General features: G+C 48.4%; 1 long non-coding RNA gene across 1 annotated transcript; it reads left to right on the forward strand.

Moving 5' to 3' along the window:
- Positions 1 to 5,246: 5,246 nt before the first annotated feature.
- On the forward strand, positions 5,247 to 9,020 carry LOC109492348. Its single transcript, XR_002146190.3, has 2 exons — positions 5,247 to 5,559; positions 8,714 to 9,020. It is a non-coding gene; the product is annotated as an uncharacterized LOC109492348 (long non-coding RNA).
- Positions 9,021 to 25,145: the final 16,125 nt, after the last annotated feature.

Below are 25,145 nucleotides of genomic sequence, written 5' to 3' on the forward strand. Positions count from 1 at the left end.
AGCCATCCAGACCCAGAGATGGAGCTGGAATTCTCACTTCATGCAAGGTCCCATCTGGGGAGCCGGCAGGGGCCTCTGGACATTCCACTGGAGCCCAGCAGAGTGTTCTACTGCAAACCTCAGAGGTCTCGGGCAGCTCTCATCAGGGCCCCTCCTCTATCCCTCTTCCCTCCGCTCTAAACTCTGCTCATCTCTCAAGGCCCAGGCCAGATGCTGCCTCCCTCATGAAGCTTCCAGGTCATTTACAAGACCAAGGACCTTTCAGCTTCCTGAATGACTCACCACTGTGCGTCCACTTTCTGCCTTTTGTCAGGCTTATTTGCATCTGTGTGAGCTCACCAAGTGTGGGGAACTTGGTTACTCCCTGAGCCCTTGACAAATGTTTATTTAGTTGAATTGAGGAATGGTTTGGGAGTAGCCACAGCCCTCCTTCTAGCTCTACTGTGTGACCGTGGGTTAGTCACGAAACCTCTCTGGGCTGTCTCGTCTGATGAGGAGAGGGTTGGGTGGGCTGATTTGGAGGGCCCCTTCAGCTTTGACCTCCCAGTGTTCTAGGGATGGAATGTCACGAGGTGGGCAAGCAGAGGTCCACCTGTGTGTCTGAGAGGCTGGCCCCCCTCGGCTGTGGCCTCTGTGGAGCAGACTCTGTGTCCAGCACTTGTCTTTTATTATTATTATTTTTTTATTGTTTATTTTTGAGAACTCCTTTGGGAGTTCTTTGAGAGACAGAGACAGAGCACAAGCAGGGGAGGAGCAGAGAGAGGGGGAGACACAGAATCCTAAGCAGGCTCCACGCTCCGAGCTGTCAGCACAGAGCCTGATGCGGGGCTCAAACCCACAGACTGTGAGATCGTGACCTGAGCTGAGGTTGGACTCTTAACCAACTGAACCACCCAGGTGCCCCCTAGCGCTTGTCTTTAATGTCCTTTGATTCTCACTGGCGGCTCTAAGAAGTCATTTAGGACCCTGAGTGGGTAGAATGAACACCGGCTTTATTCGTCTGGCAACAAGAATTTGGTTGGCAATAAATTGCTTGGCCAATGAGAGCATAATCACTTCTCATCAGATGACCCCTTGCCAGGAGCTGTTCTGAAATCCTGTCTATGGCTGATCCAGCTCTCACTCCCAAGGAAAAAAATTAAAAGCAAATTAGACGCAAGGATGATGAATCTGATGAAGGACAAAGATACCCTGAGGTTCTGTCTCCTGTAGAAAGACTCAGGAAGTGGGGAGCAGGTCACAAGCAATCTTAAGAAGCTGCCAAAGAAGCCTGAGGTGGGAAGAACTGGCAGCCGCCCCCCACCCCCACCCCCAATCTCACGCCTGCGATGTAGGAAAGCGGGCTTCAGGCCCAATTCCACTGCATGGTGGGCAATTATTCACTCGCCAGGCAGGCAATAAGACAGTTCTCACAACCTGTTCTGTGAGTTCCGCGAAGTCCCCGCTCTCCATCCTATTACATCCAACCTCACCTTGTGCGAAAGGACAACGCAGACAGGACAAAATCCCATCCGGGGGATTCCATGATTCTGGTCGACATCACAAGGCGAGAAAGCCTCCTAAACCAATGACCAGACCCAGAACTGTGCTTCAGGGGTGAAAGGCACGGGCCTCCTTGGATTCTTATGTCCTTGTCACACAAAGATGAGTATTGTCCCCAAACTATTTTCAGCCAGACCTCATATCTGAACCCCTTTCATTCCACCAATGCAAACTCATTTCTGATATTCATCTTGCTAGCCAATATGCTACCATTTTCTCCAATAAAACTCATTTCTGACATGCAACATGCTAATTTTCAGAGCCTTAGCTGTTGGTTGAAAAAAAAAAAAATAGAAGTGCTTACACCGGTCGCTTCTGACATATGGGCTTCATCCTGAGTGTGCATGTTAGCTCATGACCCCTGGTCTGTAGATTCTCAATTAGGGCAACATCTTGGAAAATTGAGTTCCTCTCTATGCTGAAGTATTTGGAAGTAAATTATGGACATCATAACAAGAAACCAGTAACGGGAGACCCTGTGACTCTGCAAATCATTGAGTTTGAAGAGAGAAAATAATTTACGAAACCTTATCTCATACACAGCTTCTCTCCCCAGCTGGAGATTCAGTCACTGACTGAGTTCAAATCCCTGATCCCCATCACCAGCTTCCCTCTGCTCCTGGCCACAGGTGGAGTCACCAAACTCTCCAGAGTCTGGACCGCAGGCAACCTTAACAGAGGAGCCTGGTGCAGATCTTAGGACGGTGCGTGATCGTAAGTATTCAGGCCACTGGATGAGCCTTCAAGCTGAGTTCCCTCCATAAATTTAGTTTGGTTTGAATTTTATGTCAGTGGCATTCCTGGGAGAGATGTGGATTTTCACCTCCTTACAATACAAACCACTAATTCAGGCCTCTGGGAGTTCTTTCGTGGGGGGCTTTCACTTCCTATAAATGTACTGCCTAGATTTTGGGCACATTTGGGGACTCAGAGTCAGTTTAGCATTTTAAAAAAGCTAAAGAATATGTAAAGCATCCTAATAAAAATATAGTTAGAGCCCAGGCGGGAGGAATAATCATTACGTTAATGCATGGGGCTCGTATTCCCAAAGGCACTTTTGTGCTTATATAAAATCCTTTCCCCCCTGCTTAACTGGTCTCAGGCAATGGCACTGTATTTACTGTTTTGTTGTTGTTGTTTTCTGAGACCATTGGCATTTCTGAGTCTGGTTTTTGAAGTTCCATCCATGTTTTTATTTATGAAGCAAGCATGATGCAGACAGCCCTGTGAACAGGTCCTGAGTTTTGGAATCAGACACCTGGGGTCCCCTTCACAGCTCTGCCACCCCCCAGCAGGATGAGCTTGAGCTCTTCTTAGCTTCAACCTGAGCCCCAGTGTCTGCATGTGTGAAATGGGGCTACTAAAATTTATTTGGGGTCATGGGATGACTAAACTCATCAGTATTTGTAAAGTACTTATCATTTAGGAAGTGCTCTGTTAAGGGTAGGTGCTTAGTCCAAGGCCAACCTGACAATGCCTGTGTATGGAAACAGCTTTAGAAATGTGTGCCCTCAGGCGCTGTGAGTGGTTCTGTTCTGAAGAATAATTATTTGTGAGCTAGTGGATCTGAAGCCTGGCTGACAGTGGTGGGTGGGCCTCAGACCGGGGGTATAGTGCACTTACCATTTGGACCCCCAACTCTGGGCACTGCTTGGTAGACTTAGCAAAGCTCTGGAATCCAGACCTTCTCTGGAGTCCTGCCTGAAGTTGGTGGTGGCTTGTGCTGGTCCCAAGTGAGGAACGATCGTCAGTCACAGATCCCTGGTTGGGAGACACATGAGGCACTGGCCTCCTCCTCTCCTCAACACATCCCCTCACCACACCGCCGCCTCCTGAGGCTCAGTCCACCCACCGACCACCCCAGGTCAGGAGGAGGTCCGGCTTGGCATCAGCAGCCCAGCACCGGGTCCTTCTGACCTTCTGCCATCTCTTCTCTAGCCAGTCCTCCCCTGTCCCTTGTAGCCAGGCTCCAACGATGGAGGTGCTGCTTCAGTTCCTGTCTGGTGTTTCAGAGGTTCTAGAACTAGAATCGAGCCTTGCTCCCCTTACCCCCCCCCCCCCCCCGCCGCCTTTGCCAGGCCCCAAGAGTCATGCCCCTGGTTTCCAGGGTCTGTGACTGGGGTCCTGCTACCTTCTCGGAGACACCCCTAACCCTGGGGTCCCTACTCAATGTCCACTGCCTAACCCATCACCAAGCATTTGACCGTGTGTGAGTCCATCTGGCCGTGGGCCTTGGCCACCCTTGGGCTGGTGTGTCCCACCCTGCCTGAGCCCTGGGCCGGGCCCAGGAGGGCATAGCCGCTGCCAGCCCCAGCTGACATGGGCACAGTCAGCACAGAGGCCATCTGCTGGGTGTCCAGGGAGCCCACACACACTTGGCTGGGAGTCAGGAAGTCTCAACTGGGGAGCAGCATCCGCCCCTCACGGCCTCTGCTGGAGAGTTGTGGGAGGGTTCTGCAACCCCAGCTCCTTGCTCACGCTGTCTCTGCAGGCTCTGAAGCAGCCTGTGTCAGGAATGTGGGAGGGGGCGCAGATCAAGGCGGGGGAGCTGCCGGCAGCTGTAGGGAGGGGCGGGGGTGGCAGCTGCTGCTGTGACCGCCCACTCTCCTGTCCCCTCCACAGTGTGGCATTTTGGGACCAAAGGAAGCCTCCACCCCAGATGCTTCTGGGCTGAATGTAGAGACATGGGCAGGATCAGGCCCGAATGTAGAGACATGGGCAGAATCAGGCCCTCACTATGTCCTTGGTCAATAATTAACATGAACAAGACTCCAAAGCTGTTTTTCAATGCCCAGCCCCTTGTCCCCCACTTCTGCTAGTCAGCTTCTAATTGATCTGAAGCAGAGTCTGGGCTAAGTATTTTTCAAAGCTCTCCAGGTGATGATGATGTGTAGCCAGTGCTGAGAACTTCGGCTCCAGAGCTTTGCTATTCAAAGTGTGGCCCATGGGCCAGCAAAACTGACATCACCAGGGAGCTTGTTATTAATGCAGGGGCGCCTGGCTGGCTCCGTCGGTCAAGCGTTCAACTCTTGCTTTCAGCTCAGGTCATGATCTCGTGATTTGTGAGGTGGAGTCCTGAGTCAGGCTCTGCACTGACAGTGTGGAACCAGCTTGGGATTCTCTCTCTCCCTCTCTCTCTGCCCCTCCCCAGCACGTGCGTGCTCACACACACATTCTCTCTCTCAAAATAAACAAACATGTAAAAAATAAATAAATGCAGACTCTCAACCCCAGCTATGGAATCCGAATCTGCTTTGTAAGATCCCCAGGGGGTTCAGAGGCACATTAAATTTGGGAATCACTGTGGGAAATAAAATCAACCTTCACCCAAGGAGGGCTGTTTTAGGACACCTCTGGCTGCTGCTTAATGGTTGTGACTGTGGCCATGTCAGCTGGGGCTGGCAGCGGCTATGCCCTCCTGGGCCCGGCCCAGGGCTCAGTCAGGGTGGGACACACCAGCCCAAGGGTGGCCAAGGCCCACGGCCAGATGGACTCACACACGGTCAAATGCTTGGTGATGGGTTAGGCAGTGGACATTGAGTGGGGAGCCCAGGGTTAGGGGTGTCTCCGAGAAGGTAGCAGGACCCCAGTCACAGACCCTGGAAACCAGGGGCATGACTCTTGGGGCCTGGCAAAGGCGGCGGGGGGGGGGGTAAGGGGAGCAAGGCTCGATTCTAGTTCTAGAACCTCTGAAACACCAGACAGGAACTGAAGCAGCACCTCCATCGTTGGAGCCTGGCTACAAGGGACAGGGGAGGACTGGCTAGAGAAGAGGTGGCAGAAGGTCAGAAGGACCCGGTGCTGGGCTGCTGATGCCGAGCCGGACCTCCTCCTGACCTGGGGTGGCCGGTGGGTGGGCTGAGCCTCAGGAGGCGGCGGTGTGGTGAGGGGATGTGCTGAGGAGAGGAGGAGGCCAGTGCCTCCCGTGTCTCCCAACCAGGGATCTGTGACTGACGATCGTTCCTCACTTGGGACCAGCACAAGCCACCACCAACTTCAGGCAGGACTCCAGAGAAGGTCTGGTTTCTAGAGCCTTGTAAGGAGTGGGTAACCAACCTTTGTATTGGTCCGTTTTCTCCAAATTTCTTTTCCAGGAAACCTGCTTTTGCTTGTGAGGCCTTCAGCTGATTGAATGAGGTCTAGCCACATTATGGAGGGTAACCGCCTTTACTTCAAGTCTGCTGATTGTAGTTTACCCTGTCTACAAATACCTTCAGGGCCACGCCTAGATTAGTGTTTGATTGAACCACTGGGTGATGTAGCCCAGCCAAGCTGACACCTGAAAGCAATCATCACACCCTCCAATGTGTCCACTGGTGTGGTTTTGGGGTGCCAGTGCCTTTAGGGGAGCGAGCGTTTGCCTGCCTGTCTGTACGCAGGGCTGGATGCTGGTGTTCAGTAGGGATGGGAATGGATCCTCCCTGTCCTTCTCCACCCCTGCCTGGGCTCAGGTCCCCAGCACCCAAAGCTTAATCAGTGCCACAGTCTCCCAACCGTGGTTTCCAGCCTTTTCTCACACCACACCCAGCAAGACCTTCTTTTTAAAAAAATTTTTTTTTCAACGTTTATTTATTTTGGGGACAGAGAGAGACAGAGCATGAACGGGGGAGGGGCAGAGAGAGAGGGAGACACAGAATCGGAAACAGGCTCCAGGCTCTGAGCCATCAGCCCAGAGCCTGACGCGGGGCTCGAACTCACGGACCGCGAGATCGTGACCTGGCTGAAGTCGGACGCTTAACCGACTGCGCCACCCAGGCGCCCCAACAAGACCTTCTTAAAAGCAAATCCAATCAGCTCACTCCCTGTCTCCCTAAACTATTTTGGTTGCCTTTCTCTTAGCACAGCTGACTTCTTTCCAGCCAAGCCACTGCCTGCAGGAACTACCAATACGTCCTCAAAAATCCAGGCAGCCTCATATCTTTGGGTGTTTGCTCATGCCAAGAATGCAACTTCTTTACTTATGCACTCTATCCTGTCTCTCTTTTATCTGTCACCCACTGCCTATGTACACACACTCAGACACACATGCATGTACACACGTGTGAGCACACATTCAAGAATGCCTAGTCTAGTGGGGTATCTAGACCTCCTCTATGAAGTCTTTCCTTGCCTCTCCTCGCCACCTTAGGACTAACCACTCTGTCCTTTTTGTCCTCTCATCCACTCACCCCGTGCACTTGCCCACCCTGGGGTCTGCTTCCAGCACAGGGCCTGGTTTATCTTATTGCCCTGAGTTTTATCTGTCTTCTGCAGTGATAGTGCATTCCACGGGAGTCTGTCTCCGGCAGGATCACGGGGCCAGATATGCATGCAGTCGGCTCTCAGTCAGTGTCTGTAAACGAACAGTGATGGAAGGAATGAGCAACTAAATGGATACATGCATGCGTGAATACCAAGCCTCCCCCAACCAGCTCATTTCTTTTTTTACCCTTTGAAGCATCCTGATGCCTTCTCTTTTTTTTTTAACTTAAAAAAAAATTATATTTTGAGAAAGAGAGAATGTGAGCAGGGGAGGGACAGAGAGAGAGAGGGAGAGAGAGAATCCAAAGCAGGCTCTGAACTGCCAGCGTGGAGCCTGATGTGGGGCTCAGACTCATGAACCATAAGATCATGACCTGAGCCGAAACCAAGAGTTGGACGCTTAACCAACTGAGCCACCCGGGCACCCCAGAAGCTTTCTGATGCCTTCTAATTCCCACTGACAACCTGAGACTCAAAGAGGATGTTTGGATCCCATTAGGTCAGCCAGAATCTCACTCCTTCTCCCCACCGCTGGGCAGAGCAGAGGTGGGGGTAACAAATGCAATAGCTTGTGTGTGTCGAGCACTTACTATGTGCTGAGCTTTACGTAGATTATTTTATTGAATACTTACAACTCTGAGGGCAAGTACTTGTATTATCCCCACTGTGCAGATGAGAAAACTGAGACTCAGTGACACAGCTAGTAAGGGGCAGAGCCAGGGCTTGAACTTGGGCACCAAGCCTGATTCCAGGGTCCCCCCTCAACCACCACACTAGACTGTCTCCCAGGGGGACATACAGTTGCATTGAACAATTTGGTGGAAAGCACTTTATTTAAATACAACTCAGACCACAATTTGATTTAAAAAGTATATTTTCACTTTTATTATTTATAGGTAATGTTGATGCATGATGAAGTTTCTTCTAATGCACTTATTTTTTATTGAGATATAATTCACATATCATAAATTCATCCTTTTAAAGTGTACAATTTAGTGGTTTTAGTATATTCATAAAGTTGTACCATCACCAGCCACTATCTGATTCCAGAACATTTTTATCACCCCCCTCCCCAAAAGAAACTACATATACCCACTAGCAGTCACTTCCCATTGCCCCTCCCTCCAGCCCCTGGCAATCACTAATCTACTTTTGTCTCCGTTAGTTTGTTTATGCTGGACATTTTATATAAATGGAATCAGATATTTTGGGGCCTTCTGTGTCATTTTTTCACTTAGCCTGATGTTTCCAGTTTTGTCCATGTTGTAGCATGTATCAATAAATCATTCCTTTCCGTGGCTGGATAATATTTTATTGTACAGTAGGCTGAGTAATGACTCCCAAAGACATCCGTGGCCCATCCCTGGAATGTGATCTTATATGGCAAAAGGGATTTTGCAGATGTGACTAACTGAGGATTTGAGATGGGAAGATTATCCTGGATTATGATAAGGATAAGGATAAAAGCAGGATTGCCGTGTTGCTCTTTGAAGATGGAGGGAGAGGCTTCAAGCCAAGGAATACCCAGTGGCCACTGGAAGCACCAAAGGCAAGGAAAGAGATTCCTCCTTCATAACCTCTAGAAGGCACAAGTCCTGCCTCTAGCCAGTGAAACCAGTTAAGGGCTTTCAGCCTCCAGAAAAGTAAGATAATAAATTTGTATTGTTTTGGAAATTTCTGGTAATTTGTTACAGCAGTAATAGGAAACCAATATGAGATGGATATAGCACATTTTGTTTATCCATTAATTAATAGACATTTGGGGTTTTCTTTTTTGCACTTTCTAGCCATTGTGAATAATGCTGCTATGAACATTCATGAACAAGTTTGTGTGTGGACATACTTTCAATTCTCTTGGGTCTATACCTGTGGTGGGGGGAATTGCTGGGTCATAGGGTAACTGTTTAACTTGATGAGCTTTGTTTTGCAGACTCTTGCACATCCTGAACGGCCAGCAAAGTTTCAAACCGGGCAAGCTGATGGCCGGGCAGACCGGGGAGATTAGCATACGGGAGCCCTGCGGAGGGCAGGCAGTCTGGAAGTCCCAAAGAGCTGCCATTTCATGCATATGCAGCACTTTCCCAGAGCCAAAGGCAATGGGACTGCAATCACTTTTTTCTGTGTATCTATTCGAAGGTAGAAGCAGGTATGCGGTTTCCTAAAGCTGCTGCCGAAACAGTGTAGATATGCCTAATTTGGTAAAAATAAACAGTAAGGATTTCAAAGGACATTCACAACAGGCGCGATAAGGACAGTGTCTGTCAAGTGTCCTCAGACCCCGCAGTGGCACCTGACTACCTCCTGGGAGCCTCAGGCCAGGCCCTGGGATGGGCTCCCTCATATCAGTTTTTGGATTCAGTTCCCACAGAACCCCACGAGGAAGTATGGCGTTCCTCCATGTGTGACGTTTGAGGATGACACAGAAGCTGAGCAAAGGGAAGCGTCTGCCCAGGTCACAAAACAACTGTTTGAGGGAGTCCGAATTCAAACCAGATCGGTCTGCCTTATATTACTTTTATCTCCATAGGAAAGGAGGACGTTTCCTTCAACGTACTTGTTTGGGTTTGTAAGTACACACTCTGAGACGGCTTCGGCAGTCACCCGATCTAAAACTTCTCTGGTTCACGTTAGAATGGGAAGTCCTTCTGAGGGAAAGGACGTAGAGACAAAAGTCTTGGAGCTCCCCGCAGGAACTGGGGAAGACAGAGGAATTCAAGCAGGCTGGGAGTGGTTTTTGTTTTGCTTTTTTTGTTTTGTGTTTTTGTTTCTGGAGCACCCATCCCAAGCCAGGCGTCCCCTACAGTTGTCTCAGCATCCTTTTGAGGTACTTATTATCAGTGCTTCGCAGATGAGAGGAAGGGAATATGGAGAGGTTACGTACCCCAAGTGACCCAACTGGGAAATATTAGAGGCAGGATCTGAATCCAGGTTTGCTGATTGGAAAGCTCTTGCTATTTTCCCCACATAATCTAACCACTTCTTGGTTTGGAATCTGAGACTCAGAAGGGATTAGGATTCTTCTTTCTGGGAAGCATGGCGAGGGACGTGAGGGAACAGAGAGGTCCAAGCCAATGCCTCGGAAGCCTACGTTGACCTCTGAGTTGGTGTGAGTTTGGGAAGGAAGATGTAGACACACCAAGCTGGGAGGGACCAGAGAGACTCATCTGGTACAATATTGAAGCGTAGGCCCAGGAAAGGAGTACAACCTGGCAGGCCAGGATGCAGAAAGAGCGGGAGATTGGGGACCAAATCCTGCTCCACCTACTGGGTACATCCGGGCAAGAGATTTAATCGGGAGATGAGGAGGGCCCTGTGGCAATTAGAAAGAAGACACGTGACCGGGCAGCAGGTAGTCAGCGTGCCTGGCCTTCCCAGGCAGCTGGGCTCTAACGGCTGAAGCAGACCAACACGTCCTCACCGGGCCTCCTTGGAGGCTCAGATGACGTCCATGAGCCCACCGGAGGCTGGAGCCTTCTCCTTCCTCCATCACTGCCGAGAGACTGGGTTCCCAGTCAGGCTCGCCAGACCCGGATGTCACAGACAGCAGGGTCTTGGGTGGTCTTGGGTACTTTTGGGCAAAGAGCTTTGCAGAGTCTGGAAATCCAGCTCAGCGTTTCCTCAGCCTGTAGCCCCATGAGACCTCAGGAACAAAGACACTGCAATCCCGCTGGCGGCTGCTTCCTTGTTGCTAAGCGACCACATATTTGATACTAAGTTCCTGTTGATGAAGCTAATTGCAAAGGTTAATTGTCCTCCCAGATGAAAAACGCTCCAGGAATGTATGTAGGAGTTGGTCTCTATGAACTTCCGAGAGAATGTGATTTTTGGGAAAAGCCTGTTTTTCAGACGGTGATGGCATCAGCACTTTGTTCTTCATGCTTTGTTCATTTCTCTGGGCTGAAGTTTTCAAACTTGGCAAAAGGGACTCTTAACATGGAACCGCAACATATGTAAGAGGTCAAGGAGAGCTAAGGAGGTGGGTGGAGTCCCCAGAGCCCCGCCCACCGTGAATCCACGCCCACTCGGAGCCCCGCCCACTCCCCCGCCTCCCCCCAACCCAGTGGGGTCCCTGTGGTGCTGGTTTCTGGCTTCTCCCTCTCCTTTCCTTTACTCAGCAGTGATACCCTTGAGAGGTAAAGCTGTGCTGTCTACCTCTGTGTTTGGAGTATCCAGCCTAGAGCCTGGTGCAGGGCAAGTGAACAGTGAATGCATCACTCATAAATGACACCCTCATGTGTCATGAACCAGGCTGGATCGCTAGTGTGGATGCAGCTAAAATACTTGATTCAAAGATCATGGAATGCAGTTTCAGCACTGTTCCAGCTGCTGGGTTACAGTCCCTGGGGAAGCAGGTCATGGGCATGAGAACAGAGGAAATAGTGGGTTTTCATTTCACCTCCAGTACTTACTGGTTATGCGACCTTGGGCAGATGGCTTCATCCTCCTGGAGGCTCAGTTTCCTCATCTTTAAATGGGGATGATAAAACCCACTTTGTCTCTCAGTGCTGTTCTAAGAACTGGTGTTGACTGTATAAAATATATGGCCCTGTGCCTGGCAGAGCCGGAGTTCAATAAATGGTAGCTATTTTTTTCGTGTGTTGTTGCTTTCCAACAAGAGGCTGGAGTGGTCACTGTGGGACAGCCTGCCTCAGGCAGGAGGGCGAATTCCGATTCAATTCATGCATGCTCTGAGAAAAGACACAGCACCAAAGCCAGGGGCAGGAGTAGTAGGCAAAAAGGAGTGGAGGTATGGCTCTCCAAAGCATCTCCAGTGGCATTTTTTCCATTTCACAGTGAGGATTTAAGACGGCTTTCCTTCCAAGAAGATGCTGAGCCTCTCATTAGAGGGGCTGTGAGTGGTGCTGGGGTGATCACGTGGGGGCCTGCTGTCGGCCCTGGCTCAGGGTCACCTGTGAGGACCAATGCAGGTGACAGCATCACAGAGGGGCTTCCCAGGATCTAGGTGGAGCTCAGATCCTGACACTTCAGCTTCTGTCCGCCACACATTCAGCCCTCACTCAGCATGTATTTAGGGAAGATGAGGGGGTCAGAGATGGAAGACGTGAGTCCTACTTCAAGGAGCTCGTAGTCTACTTCAGGGGTTAGCAAACATTTTCTATAAAGGGCCAGCTAGTAAATATTTTCAGCTTTGTGGACCATATGGTCTTGTGCAGTTACTCAACTCTGCCACTGTAGCATGAAAGCACCCATAGGCAATATGGAAATAAATGGGCACGACTGTGTTCCAATAAAACTTTACTTAAGGGGCGCCTGGGTGGCGCAGTCGGTTAAGCGTCCGACTTCAGCCAGGTCACGATCTCGCGGTCCGGGAGTTCGAGCCCCGCGTCAGGCTCTGGGCTGATGGCTCAGAGCCTGGAGCCTGTTTCCAATTCTGTGTCTCCCTCTCTCTCTGCCCCTCCCCCGTTCATGCTCTGTCTCTCTCTGTCCCCAAAATAAATAAACGTTGAAAAAAAAAAATTAAAAAAAAAAAACTTTACTTAAAAAACCAAGGTTACCCAAGGACTATAGTTTGCTAATGCCTTAGAGAAAGACAAAGTGGTAAACAGATCTTTACAGTAGGTGTCATCATGCAGATGTTACACAGGATATAGCAGGTATCCAGACAAGGAAAAGATATTTGCTTAAAAAACTTCCTGAATGGGGCGCCTGCGTGGCTCAGTAGGTTCAGTGTCCAACTTCAGCTCAGGTCATGATCTCACAGTTTGTGAGTTGGATCCCCACATTGGGCTTTCTGCTGTCAGTGTCTGCTTCAGATCCTCTGTCTCCCTCTCTCTGACCACCCCCCCCCCGCCCCGCAATAAATACAACATTAAAAACAACAACGAAAAGAAACCTCTTGATGGGGTGCCCGGGTGGCTCAGTCAGTTGAGTGTCCAACTCTTGATATCAGCTCAGGTCATGATCTCATGGTTTGTGATTTTGAGCCCTGCATCGGGCTCTGGGCAGACAGTTTGGAGCCTGCTTGGGATTCTCTCTCTCACCCTCTCTCTGCCCCTCCCCCACTTTCTTTCTCTCTTAAAGTAAATAAATGAACTTAAAAAAAAAAAAAGTAAAAAAAAAAAAAAAAGAAAAAAGAAACCTCCTGAAGATATCAGCTGGGTGGCTTTGGAGAAGTCCCTCTCTATATCTTAGTTTCTTCAGTGGGATATTAATATTATAGAGATCATAGGATAAATGTGTTATACACCTAACATACTGTCTAGGTCATTGTTATATCCATAAGCTAACTCAATAAATGTCAGCAATAATAATAGCTAATGTTTTTGAGGGCTTTTCATATGCTAGCCACTCTTTCATGCACTCTCTCTATATTATCTTATTTAAATCTCATAACTATACTGTGAGAGATCTATAATCCCTCCAAAAAGATGCTGAGCCTCTCGTTAGAGGCTCTGTATGAGAGATGTATAATCATTCTTTCCATTTGACATATGATAAGACAAAGGCACAAGGAGATCAAATAAATCTGGTAAAGGCACAGCCAGGACTTAAAGGCAAATTCCTGAGCCAGAACTCTAGCTACTGCACTCACAATAATCACTGACAGTATATATTAGGACCCACTCAAGCCAAGACGGACAATTGCTGCTCAGCAGTCATGTTTCTGTGGGCAGTGGGTCATGGGCTTCATTGCTTGCCCTCTGGCAGCAAAGCCTGAACCTAAGTCTCTGAGTGATGCCCACACCCTATTACCGTGACACCCAATGGGTCATTTCAACCACGTTTGCCTCAAGTACTCAAGGGCACAGATGTGTGGTGGTATCTTCCAACCCTCTGTACCTGGCAGTACAGTGAGCTTATCATGTCAAGCTTCACTCCTTCCCTATACTTTCTCCCCTTATGTCTAATCACCAGCTACCCTCAAAAACAAGCAAACAAAATATATGGAGTCCTGTAAGGATGGGCAATGATATCCTCACTCACCATTTTGGACCCATTTCTTTAGAGTTAAATTTTCATGCTGTGCCCACAGTGGGAGCAAACGAGCCAACTCTATCAAGAAATAGAGGCATAAACACTGTGGACTAAGGATGCCTTTGTCCACTTCTTGACTGATGGTCTCCCAGGGATCGGACCATCTCACTTGCAATCTATGCTTTTAGCAGCTAATTGCATTTCTTAGCCATGCTGCTTCAGACAAAGTTACACAAGTACAATTCCTGGAAGTCTGACACAGCTTGTCAGAGTAGCAGGGCAGAGCTCATCTTACTGGAAATCCCCCTTGGTCTCTTGGGGGGGGGGGCTGCTCAGTATAGCAACATCAGGAGCCCCAGCCCCCTTAGCGTTTACTGGGCTTCCAATTAGAGGAGGCCCTTGAAGTTGGGGTATGAGTCAGCCCAAGTCTGTAAGAGACAGCTTGTATCTGGCCCAAGGTCAAATTTCAGAGCACCAGACTCTAGGAAAGAGGCCCATCCATGTTTAAGGATTGGTGTCTGCACACAGCTAGCTCACAATAATAACAACAATAGATACCATTGATTGAGTTCCTGTGGATCAAAAGCTCTTATGCAAACACTTTTCAGCATTGCCTTTCTCTTGTTGCAGTGGCCGGTTCTGCATGGGCGGTGTCTGATTTCCCACAGGTACATCTTGATAGTTTCTCACCTCGGCTATGTGCATGTACCACGTGCCTCCTATGCTGGGAGTTCTCTGTTGATGCCCGTGTAAAGCCCCACTCTGCATCCCACAAGGGGAAATACCAAAGTGCAAGAGAGTTAGTCCCCCGTAAGATGAAATTTTGGCCAGTTGGAGATAGAAGTCACTAAATACATTCTTCCCTCATTCTCTCCCCTGAGAGATGGTTCCAAGACTCATCTTGTATTGCCCAAGGGCTTTCAGAGATGCCACTACGATTAAGCATTATGGGATTGCTTCTGCTAGTTATAGCCAGAATCTGGTAGCTATAGTGTGCTCAGGCTGGAGGATTTCTTGGCATGGGTGGAGTGGGGGGACTAGTCTCCAGAGCAGCGTCTTTCTAGGATGAGAGGCTCCTACCAAGTGTTAAAGGCATCAGTTTCAGTAGTGAAGATGAACTAGATTGGGCTAAGCAGGAATCAGGTAGAGGTAGATTGCTTTAATCTCAAAAAGCCTACGTATGTTCTTGACTTTCTGAGGATTTGGCTATTTACTGCCATAAATGCAGAGTAAATTGAAACCGACCTTTCTTCTCTAGGATATACTCCCTCTAGTTGCTCCCAAGTTTGGGCTAGGTAGCTTTCTGGACCAAGAGCTAATGGAATATCAGGTCTGAGAAGGCTATTTTTGGATGATCTTAGATTAGCACTTGAGCCAAAGCTCCCACATAGCCTTTGAAATTCCAGACAAAATATAATCGGGACAGACCTCAGGTATGATAACATGCCTCCTCACTATGACTTTGAGCCTGGAATTCATTACGTCGTGCACATTTGGAGCAGTGCTAACTAATCTAGGGTTTTTTTCTTCAGGTCCTTCTTCTGCTGGCTTTAACTAGCAATACTTTTGCCCAGTAGTCACAAATGGGGTGTGGCATGGACAATGCTAGCGTGGGGACATAGGAATATCATATTTCACAATCTCCCCTGCAGTCTGCAACCTCAGACTGGGTTCTAACTTATGGGTTGTAGGCAAATATATGCCACTTTCAGTCCTGGCCTTAAAACTCTACGTATGTACATTTGCCCACACTTTCTCCCTTTTTTCCCCTCCACCTAGTTGGAAGCAAAGTTTTCCAGCTGGGTGGGGCCCATGATGAAAGGAATTCAATCCTCAACACTTGCTTGGAGGTGGAGGTATCCAGGAGAGTCACTTGTCACACATCAGGCTATGTTAAACCACTGAGATCTGGGATTGCTTGTTACTGGAGCTTAGCTCACACATACTAACAAAGCAGGGGACAGGGCCTTTCCATCCCTCTTGCCCCCAAATCGTCCCCAGATGGTTGGGGAGCAGTTAGGTGTCCTCCCCTGGTCTTTGGCTCACCAGTCTTTGCCAGGCTGGATCAGGATGGAAGCGTGGGAAGGTTTTACTGAAGGGCCAGGTACATCTCAGAAGAGCAGTGTCCTGTGAGAGGAGGAGAGTTTGTAACTTACTGTGATCATTCCCTGTGCATACAAGGGAAGCACTTCAGAGAAGCAGCCCGTACAGCTTCAGACCTCTGTCTTGGTTCCACCTGGGACCCTCTCAATTCCATTGGGGTTTGTCCTCATCCTTGGCTCTTCACAAGAAGATGACATTCCGCCCCTCAGATCCTTTAGGTTTTGTCAACCAGAGTGCTTTAGGCTTCCTTTCAGCTGATAATGGTGGTTCTGCTATCCCTGGGAGGAAGTGGTAAGGGTGTCTACGGGATGGTGTCACAGTCTCCTTCCCTCTCTCCCCTGCAAGGGGCTCTGGCTGCCTTTCTCACAGGCTCATCTGGGAAGCAAGTACCCCTCTCCATGGGTGTGCTACTTTTTTGTCAGAGGCAACCTGGCACAGACTCATTTGGGGAAAGGACATTCTCTTGGTCGGAAGTTTTGACCTCATCCCTTTATCAAACAGCGACCCCTTTCATTAATGCAAGGGGCCTTTGGTTCTTGTGGGGGCCTGGGTTAACTCATAAAGGTCACCAACTGGGCTACAAATAGCTCATTTTTGCCATTCAGAAGAGGTGACAGCCTCTCCTTTGGGATGGATGGTTCTCAAGTTACTCAACTCCGTTGGGGGATTGCCAAGTTATTTTTATGCTTTCCCCAAATTATATGCACATATATACACACATGCACACACACACATGTGTATATACACACACACTCCCCTAGATGGTAGATAAGGTCATGCCAGAGCACAGCACACAGGGCACATTCCTGTCTCAGGGCCTTTGCACTTGCCTCTCCCTCTGCCTCAAACACCTGGTTTTCAGATTTCCATCTGGCTTGCTCCCTGCTCTCATCCAGGTTGTTGCTCAGATGTCGTCATCTCCGGGAGAAAATCATCCTATAAAATTGCATCCCTCATCCCCCAGCGTCCTTATATCCTTTCCCTGCTTTGTATGATTTCCCGGCACTTATCACATTCTGACAGGGTATATATTTTACTTGTTTGTTAGTTTACTGTCTGTTTCCCCCAAAGAACATATGAACTCCAAGAAAATAAGAGTTTTCATCTGTGTTGTTTCCTCCTGTATCCCCTGGTCTACAACAATGCCTGGAATATGGCAGGTGCTCAAAAGATACTTGTTAAATGAATTAATGATCCCCTTTCCCAGATAAAGAAGCAAAATCTCAGAGGGGTAGTTAGAGCTAGGGTGTGTCAAGAAAGATTTCAAACCCAGGAATTTCTGCTTCAAAGCGTTTTTATTTTCTGCTCTGACACCAGACTTCAGGCGTGCGTGCTATGGCCAAGGGGCTGTGATGTGGGACGATGCAGCCACGAGGAGAATATTCTCTAACACCAGGTACCAGCGAGCCGCCTGCCCCAGGAGCTGTGCCTCGTTTGCAGGGTTTCTGTTCTGCCCACAGAAGCATTTACCTCGTCAGCAGCATCCGTGGTCTTTCAAATTGCTTCACCTCTCTGTGGCTCAAACCCCTTCGGCTTCCTACCTGCAAATATTGCCTTTGAGGTTTTCGAGCCATGCTTCCATTCTGTCACGCTTGACAGGCTGGGGGTCAGGTGCCCTGGGGCCCCGTTGTCACCACACGCTTCTTATCGGTGTGTTGTCTGTGCCTTCTTTCCCAGGTGGCTCGCACTCCAGAAGAGGTGACTTGTGATTAGCTACTCACATTTGCTGATCAGGATTTCCATGGCCACATTCACCTTCGCTTCGAGCCATAAAGCTTTCCACGGAAGGGATCAAGCGTCACTTTAAACCAGTGGGGGCTTTAACTCATGCTGACGGCTGCGTCTACCCCCAGAGATTCTGATTCCATTGGTCTGGGCATCGGAATTTTCAAAATCTCCCCTGGTGATTCTCAATGTGCAGCCAGGGCTGGGAACACTGCTTCGATCGGCTGTTGAGCCTCTTTCTGAGAGGGGAGGAAGAGCGTACAATGTAGCCGAAAACACATACGTTTCAGAAATAGTCACGTCTCATTCCTGAGTTCTCCTGTCCCTCCTCATCCGACATCCTGCTGGGGCCCGGAGACCGCGTCCTTCTCAGTTTCGTTGTGGAAATCTGATATTTCTATTTTCTAGATGCCTTTCTTACTACAAATAATGGCAAACTCTGGTGAGTATGAGGTTCTTTCTATTGGTCGTGTGTACCTCAGTTTTCTCACCAGGGAAATAGGCATAATAATAATAATGCTGACATGGTAGGTTTGTTGAGACTTCAAGGAGCTAATATATGTAAGCTAGGAGTTAAGTGCCTGGCATCAGCTACTATTTTTGTTGTTAGGCATCTTGCTTATCAAATGCCTTCCTTCTCCAGAGTCCATTGTTATAGGAACTGATATTGGCTCCGAAGCAACCTTCCACCTAGATATTCCATGACTTTTTTTTTTTTTTTAATTTTTTAGGTTTATTTATTTATTTTGAGAGAGAAAGAGCGAGCAGAAGAGGGGCAGAGAGAGAGGGAGAGAGAGAATCCCAAGTAGGCTCTGCACGGTCTGCACAGAACCCGACGTGGGGCTCAAACTCAGAAAACGTGAGATCGTGACCTGGGCCGAAACCAAGAGTTGGACACTTAACCGGTGGAGCCCTTGCATGACTCGTTAAGGGCTTTAGGCTTTGCCATGCCTCTGGCACTCTCCAAATGTGTTACAAAGAAAGTCTCATCCTCTGTCTTTCAAAAGGTGAATGGCACTATTGTAAATCTTGGGACTTGCCTTGGGCAGGGGCCAGCCTCACCTGCCTCTGGACCAGTGTTCCGAGCCTGGCACCATAGTGGTGTCTATCCCCAGGGGTAGCTGTGACTACACCTCCCACAGGTCCAGAAGCGGGTATGGACAGATGCTGCCAAGACAGCGGAAGTGGCCACGGGGGTGGGTAGCAGAGAACCAAGTGGAGGAGCCCAGCATTGGAAGGGCCCATGTGCCGATAACCCAGGGATTGTGGGCCGGCATAGCCGCAATGTTTGGTCCAATCACACATGCAAATATCTCCCGGAAGGGGGTGCCTGGGTGGCTCAGTTGGTTAAGCGTCTGACTCTTGATCGTGGCTCAGGTCCTGATCTCACAGTTAGGGGGTGTCAAGCTCCACGTGGGGCTCTGTGCTCACAGTGCAGAGCCTGCTTGGGATTCTCTCTGCCCCATCCCTGCACACACGCATGTACACACGTTCTCTCTCTCTCTGTCTGTGTCTCTCTCTCTCTGTCTCAAAATGAACAAATAAACATTAAAAAGAAAAAAAAAAAGGATCTCATGGATCTGGACTCAGAAAATTAATTGCGGAAGTCTGGTAAGCCGGACCCTGATCAGAGTGCAAGTATCTGTCTCTTCCTGTGGCCTGAAGTGGATGAAACAAGAGCACCCGCCCAGGGAAGAGACCACAACCAAAGGGAGGCAGAAAGTGCAATAGTTGTCCCCAATCTGGAGAGAATGGCAGAGATAGAAGTGATACAGACACCACCTCCATCTCCTGAGACTGTCTGCCAGGGGTAGGGACAGACCAAATATTTAACAAGGGTAGCCATGTAGTGTGATGGGTTTCATGCCAGAGACATGTAAGTAGCTATGGGCACAAGTCACAGGAGACCCGGGTTCACCCTGAGCTCCCAGTGGCAGCAGCTTCCCTCGACTGCGGCTGAAGGTTACCAGACCCACAAGCCTTTATTTCTTTACCCCTGTCTACATGTGAAGGAACTGAGAATGCCATGCTTGCCTTGTGTTGGCCGTATGCGGCTGTCCTAGCCCAGAACCTCTGAGAGAGGGGGAATCAGGTCCCCTTGTTCACCACTGTGTCTCGAGGGCACAGGAAAGCATGTGGCGTTAGCAGATGCTCTGTAGTTATTCACTGAATACATGGATGGCTGCATGAACTAATGAATCCCAATATAACACAATGATGGGGAACCCAGGGAAGTGGTGCCCAGAAGTCCACATGCCAGGTAGCTGGCAGGTAGCAGGGCACAGTGTGGTTAACAAGGTAAGACCCACTCAAAATCACTGGGGTGGGAGTTTGCAGCAGGGACCAAGATATGCACATAGAGCGGGCCTAAAGAGCCTCCGTGAATCATGGCCCCAGGACCTGGGCAGGTCTGGGCCTTTGGATGGGGATCAACGTGCCCAGCAGCTGGGAACTGCTGACAATGGAGGAGGGCTGACACAGTAATGAAAAAGACATATGGTCCATTCAAGAGACAGCTAGTTAGTGGAGAAATTGCTCTGGAAGTAGAATATTTCTGAGGTGGATGCAGAATCCGTAGGCTTTAACCATAGATCACATCATGTTTTCAAATACATTTCTCTGTGTCGACAATTTCACTTATTCTGCAGGTTGTGACGGATTCAAGTGCCATAATTCCTGCCAATGAGACCGAAGCCACATCATGTGGGTTCCCAAATTGGGTTTGTGTATTGCAGCTAAATGGCCATCTCTTCATTTAGAGGAGCTACAGTTTGAAGATGCGCCAACAGTACAGCCATGATGACAGATGAGAAACCCCCAGTCTGGCAGGGCCTTCCGCCCAGTCAGAGCTGACTGCACACCCGGGAGGCCCTGTCTGCACCTGCTAGTAGTGTCATCTCATGTGTGGCCTTGCGCTTTGGGGATGGCAGGTGGGGCCTGAGGCAGCTGGTGTGCTGAAGGGGCAGATGGAAGGAACTCTGTCCAGAACTCAGTCCAGAACTCTAGGGTCATATCTAGTACCTAGGACAGCTGCTTCCAAGGTTCCTCAGGCTACACTTCACAAGGACCAGCAAAGGGTAGAGACACCGGCACACCATGAAGCACGGGGTCCTTGGGTACCTGTTTGAGGCAAAGCACCTGCAGGGATGGGGAGGCTGATTGAGTCAGGTTTCATGAGGTCGCAAGAGCAGACACGCAAAAACATGCTGCAGTGATGCTTCCAATATAAAGATGTATGGATTGGGGTGCTTGGGTAGCTCAGTTGGTTAAGAATCCGACTTTGGCTCAGGTCATGATCTGGTGGTTTGTGAGTTTGAACCCCGCATCGGGCTCTGTGATGACAGCTCAGAGCCTGGACCCTACTTCGGATTCTATGTCTTCTTCCCCCTCTGCCCCTCCCCTGCTTGCTCTCTCTCTCTCTCTCTCTCTCTCTCAAAAATAAATACACATTAAAAACAATTTTTTTTAAAAGATGTATGGATTGAAAGTAAATGGATAGGTAAAGATATACCATGCTAACACTAACCAAAAGAAAGCAGGAGTTGCTGTACAAATTTCAGACAGAGCAGACTTCAGACCAAGAAAAGTTACCAGGGACAAAGAGGGGCATTACATAATAATAAAGATGTCAATTCTCTAAGAAGACATAACAAGCCTTAATATGTATGCTACTAACAACAGAGCATCAAAAGTATTGTCCTCTGGTTGTATACATTGTTTCTCTTATAATTTCTTTGACCCATACTCTTAACTACTGCCCACGCTATTATCCCTCTGAAAATGAAATGCAAGAGAACTTAGCTGCGCTCAGAGCTGTCCGCATTCTGAGACGCAACAGTTCAGTCCGGATTGAAACGAGGGGCTTATGCAAGGAATTCAGGGAATTCGGGGATGAAGTTTGGCTTTTCATAGAAGGAAGATGGCTTTGTATCAGAGCAACATTCGGAGCTGAGAAAATCAACCCGAGCTGAGACTTGAATGCTCTTGCTGCTGGTTCAGGAGAGAATTGAGGAGAACAGGTAAAAGCTGATTCAGATAAGCTGGAGCTCGAGTCTGTTTCTTTTGCCTCCTCCACGTGGTGCTGGCACCAGGTCTCAGGGATGAGCTAGGCGAGCGCCGGTCCCACTGGGAGAGAAGGAGTCAGTAAGAAGGTCTCCTGCAAAGTCTTCTAACGTTGAAGCTGGCTTCATGACAGACAGCCTTTGCTCCCGTGCAGACCAGCATGGAAGATAAAAAATTATAAAAGTGTCAGCTCAAAGATGTTTAGTTCTTTCTCCAATGGCAGTTCTCAGTATGCCACAGAGCTACTGGTTAACTCAGTAGCGTCACAGATGGGGCTTATGAGCTCAAAATTATGGTGAAAATTTTATGAGGATCCATTAGCTTCATACGAGCAAACCACAGATGCTACTGGTGTACTTTGAGGAGTGATAAATAAATACTTACATACATACTTGTTTTCTTTAGCTGATTCATTCCTGAGGCAGAACCTGTATTTCATTTTCTCCCCCAGAGCTTGTGTTGAATGCTCGGGAATGATGTTTTAAAGACACTAAGCTTGTTTATTTGAGCTCTTGGGCCCCTCGGAGCAAAGCGGTCCTGACCGACCTTTCAGCATGGGTTGACTCAAAGTGACAGTTTCCTGTGATCTGTTACAGGAGAAACCATCTCTCTCTCCTTCCTGCGCTGAGCCATGTTAGCAGTCAGCCTGAAGAGTGAGCACAGGGTGAAGTCAGGGCTTCTGGCTTTTACTTCCAGCCTCCCCTGTTGTTCTCATCCCCCCGACACATGCCCGCCCCCCGCCTCCACAGAGCAGGCACCTGGTCTTACAGTGAGGCTGAACCAGGAGACAGTTCTGACTGGCAAACGCCAGGCTGTCCCCTGAATTGTCCCTTGTCCTGCTGACTAAGCCTTTCTTACTGAATCTTACAAGCTTGGATTCCTCTTCCCTTAGGATTAGTTTTTTTCCAGGAAGCTCTTCAATTTTTTAAATATAATGTTTAGTTATTTTTGAGAAAGAGAGAGAGAGCGAGCGAGTGAGTAGGGGAGGTGCAGAGAGAGAGAGGGAGACACAGAATCCGAAGCAGGCTCCAGGCTCCGAGCCGTCAGCCCAAAGGGGCTCGAACTCACGAGCTGTGAGATCATGACCTGAGCTGAAGTCAGCTGCTCAACTGACTGAGCCACCCAGGCGCCCCTAGACTAGCATCCTTTAAAATTTTTTTAACGTTTATTTATTTTTGAGACAGAGAGAGACAGAGCATGAACGGGGGAGGGTCAGAGAGAGAGGGAGACACAGAATCGGAAACAGGCTCCAGGCTCTGAGCAGTCAGCACAGAGCCCGACACGGGGCTCGAACTCAAAGACCGTGAGATAGTGACCTGAGCCGAAGTCGGACACTTAACCGACTGAGCCACCCAGGCGCCCCTAGACTAGCATCCTTTAAATGTGCTCAGAACACTGACACTGGCCTACATTTGGGCAAAACTCATCTCATACAAAGCCTATTTCACAATTAAGTGTTGAATATCTCATGCAGTTTACTGAAAACTGTACCATGGAAATCAGAATGGGTGTGTGGGGACAGAACGGCTGTGTGTCAGTTGCTTACCCTTGTGATGGCGTGGCTGACGGGGTGCCGTGGCCTGCCACCACTACCCAGCATCACAGGAGAGGAGTGCACCACATATCGCTAGTTCAGGAAACTAGCACAGTTCCAAATTTCCAGTATGGTTTCTACTTACGGGGCATTGCTTTTGCACCACGGTCAAGTTGAAAAATCGTGAGTGAAGCCATCGTCAGCCAGGGACTATCTGCACTTTCTATATTCTAGGTACTCTGTTAAATATTTTGTATACTGTAATTGATTCAATTCTCAAAATAACCTTGTTAATCAAGATTCTTTTGATTACAAATGACAGAAACTTCAACTAAAACCGGCTTACACATACAAGGCAATTTCTTGACTTAAGTAAGCAAAAGTCCAATATAAGCACATACCAAAATTAAACAAAGTAGTGATATGGTTCCCTCTGGGTGGATCTTGGGTAATTTCTCTTTCCCTTTTTATGTTCTACATTATGTATTTGCTTATACTAGACATTTGCTATGTTTAAAATCAGAGAAACTTTATTTGAACGGGGCTTATACGGCATTCGCCACATCGTTTCATATATTCTAATCAACTGGGACTCTTGTTCCCTGGGCTATGGTGTCCTCAAGGGCAAGGACTTTTACATGTGTCTTTGTAGGACCTTCCTTTTCTTTTCAATTTGTGCTCAAAGATATACATAAGGTGGATTGAATTCACACGTCTCACAAGGATGCTTTTTGCTCTTCCAATTCTTCCAGAAGACAGATGATAATAAGACAATAGTTTACACTTGATTCAATCCATGATTCCTCAGGACAAACCATGTAACCTCAAATGGAGGTAATAATCTCAGGTTATTGTGAAGCTCAAATGAATTAGAGCCCCGTGTGAGCTGTAAAATTCTGTACACCTGGCAGTCGGTAATGACTTGGGTTTATAGAGACTTCTCATTCCACAGCTTCTATCCTAGGTGAGTCATGTCTATTTCTAAATTTTCTAAGAACCATCATTATCTCTTGATGAAAAGATATGGGAGAGGAGAGAGGAGCTGGGAACATCAATTTAGGACACATTATTAATCCCCTGCCGTGTGCATGCTCCACACCCACATATCCTGCTGTCAGATTGTCAGATTCTTCTGACATCTCCTTCTGGAAAGCTTGAAGGGCTCTCAAGCCCAATAGGTTTGAGACTGAGTTCAGGATCTTGCTTCCAAAACTGGTCCTCTTGAAGCGTTCTTCATACCAGTGAATCTTTCCACCCTCGACTCTCTCTCTTCCTCAGACTCCATATTCAAGCCACTGCCGTGATCTGTCTACTTCACCTGTTATAGGTCTCTGGAATTTATTCTTCTTTTCATCTTCACTGCCATGACTCTAGTCCAAGGTACCATCACTCCACCTCCTACTTGATCTCTCCACGGAAGAGCTTCCTTTCTTCCAATCAACTCCACTTAGTAGCCAAACACAACTCTGATCGTGTCACCTGCTCAAAACTCTTCAGTGACTTCCTCACGCTGAGGATACAGGTCCCATCTTTAAGCAAACTCACACAGGCCCTGCAGTGAGTAGGGTACCACCTGTCTTTTACCGTCTACCCTCATTTTCCACCCCTTCACTCTTTCGGCCCCTCCTGCGTGAGCTCCTTAGAGGCCCTTCTACCTGCCCCTTTATGGGCTGTTCTCCCAGAATGGAAGGACATTCCTCTATCCTCCGGTTAATCCTTCACAACATACATAACATCTCCAATGTCACGTCCTTGGCATCTTTTATTTCCCTGACTAGGTTGATCCGCCTTTTGTTCTGTCAGAATTCCGTATGTCCTCTTCTTAGCCCTTGCTACAGTTGCAATTTTACATTGTTGGTTTAATTACTCGATTAGTATTTGTTTAATTACTCGATTAATATTTCCACCAGATTGTAAGGTCTATGAGGGTAGTGACTGTGTCTCTTTGTATTCCCTATCATATCCGTAGCATACGGATGGGGACAGATCCCAGGGGATGGGG

Source organism: Felis catus, chromosome D1, assembly GCF_018350175.1.
Source record: "Felis catus isolate Fca126 chromosome D1, F.catus_Fca126_mat1.0, whole genome shotgun sequence".
In the NCBI taxonomy this organism is placed as follows: Eukaryota; Metazoa; Chordata; class Mammalia; order Carnivora; family Felidae; genus Felis; species Felis catus.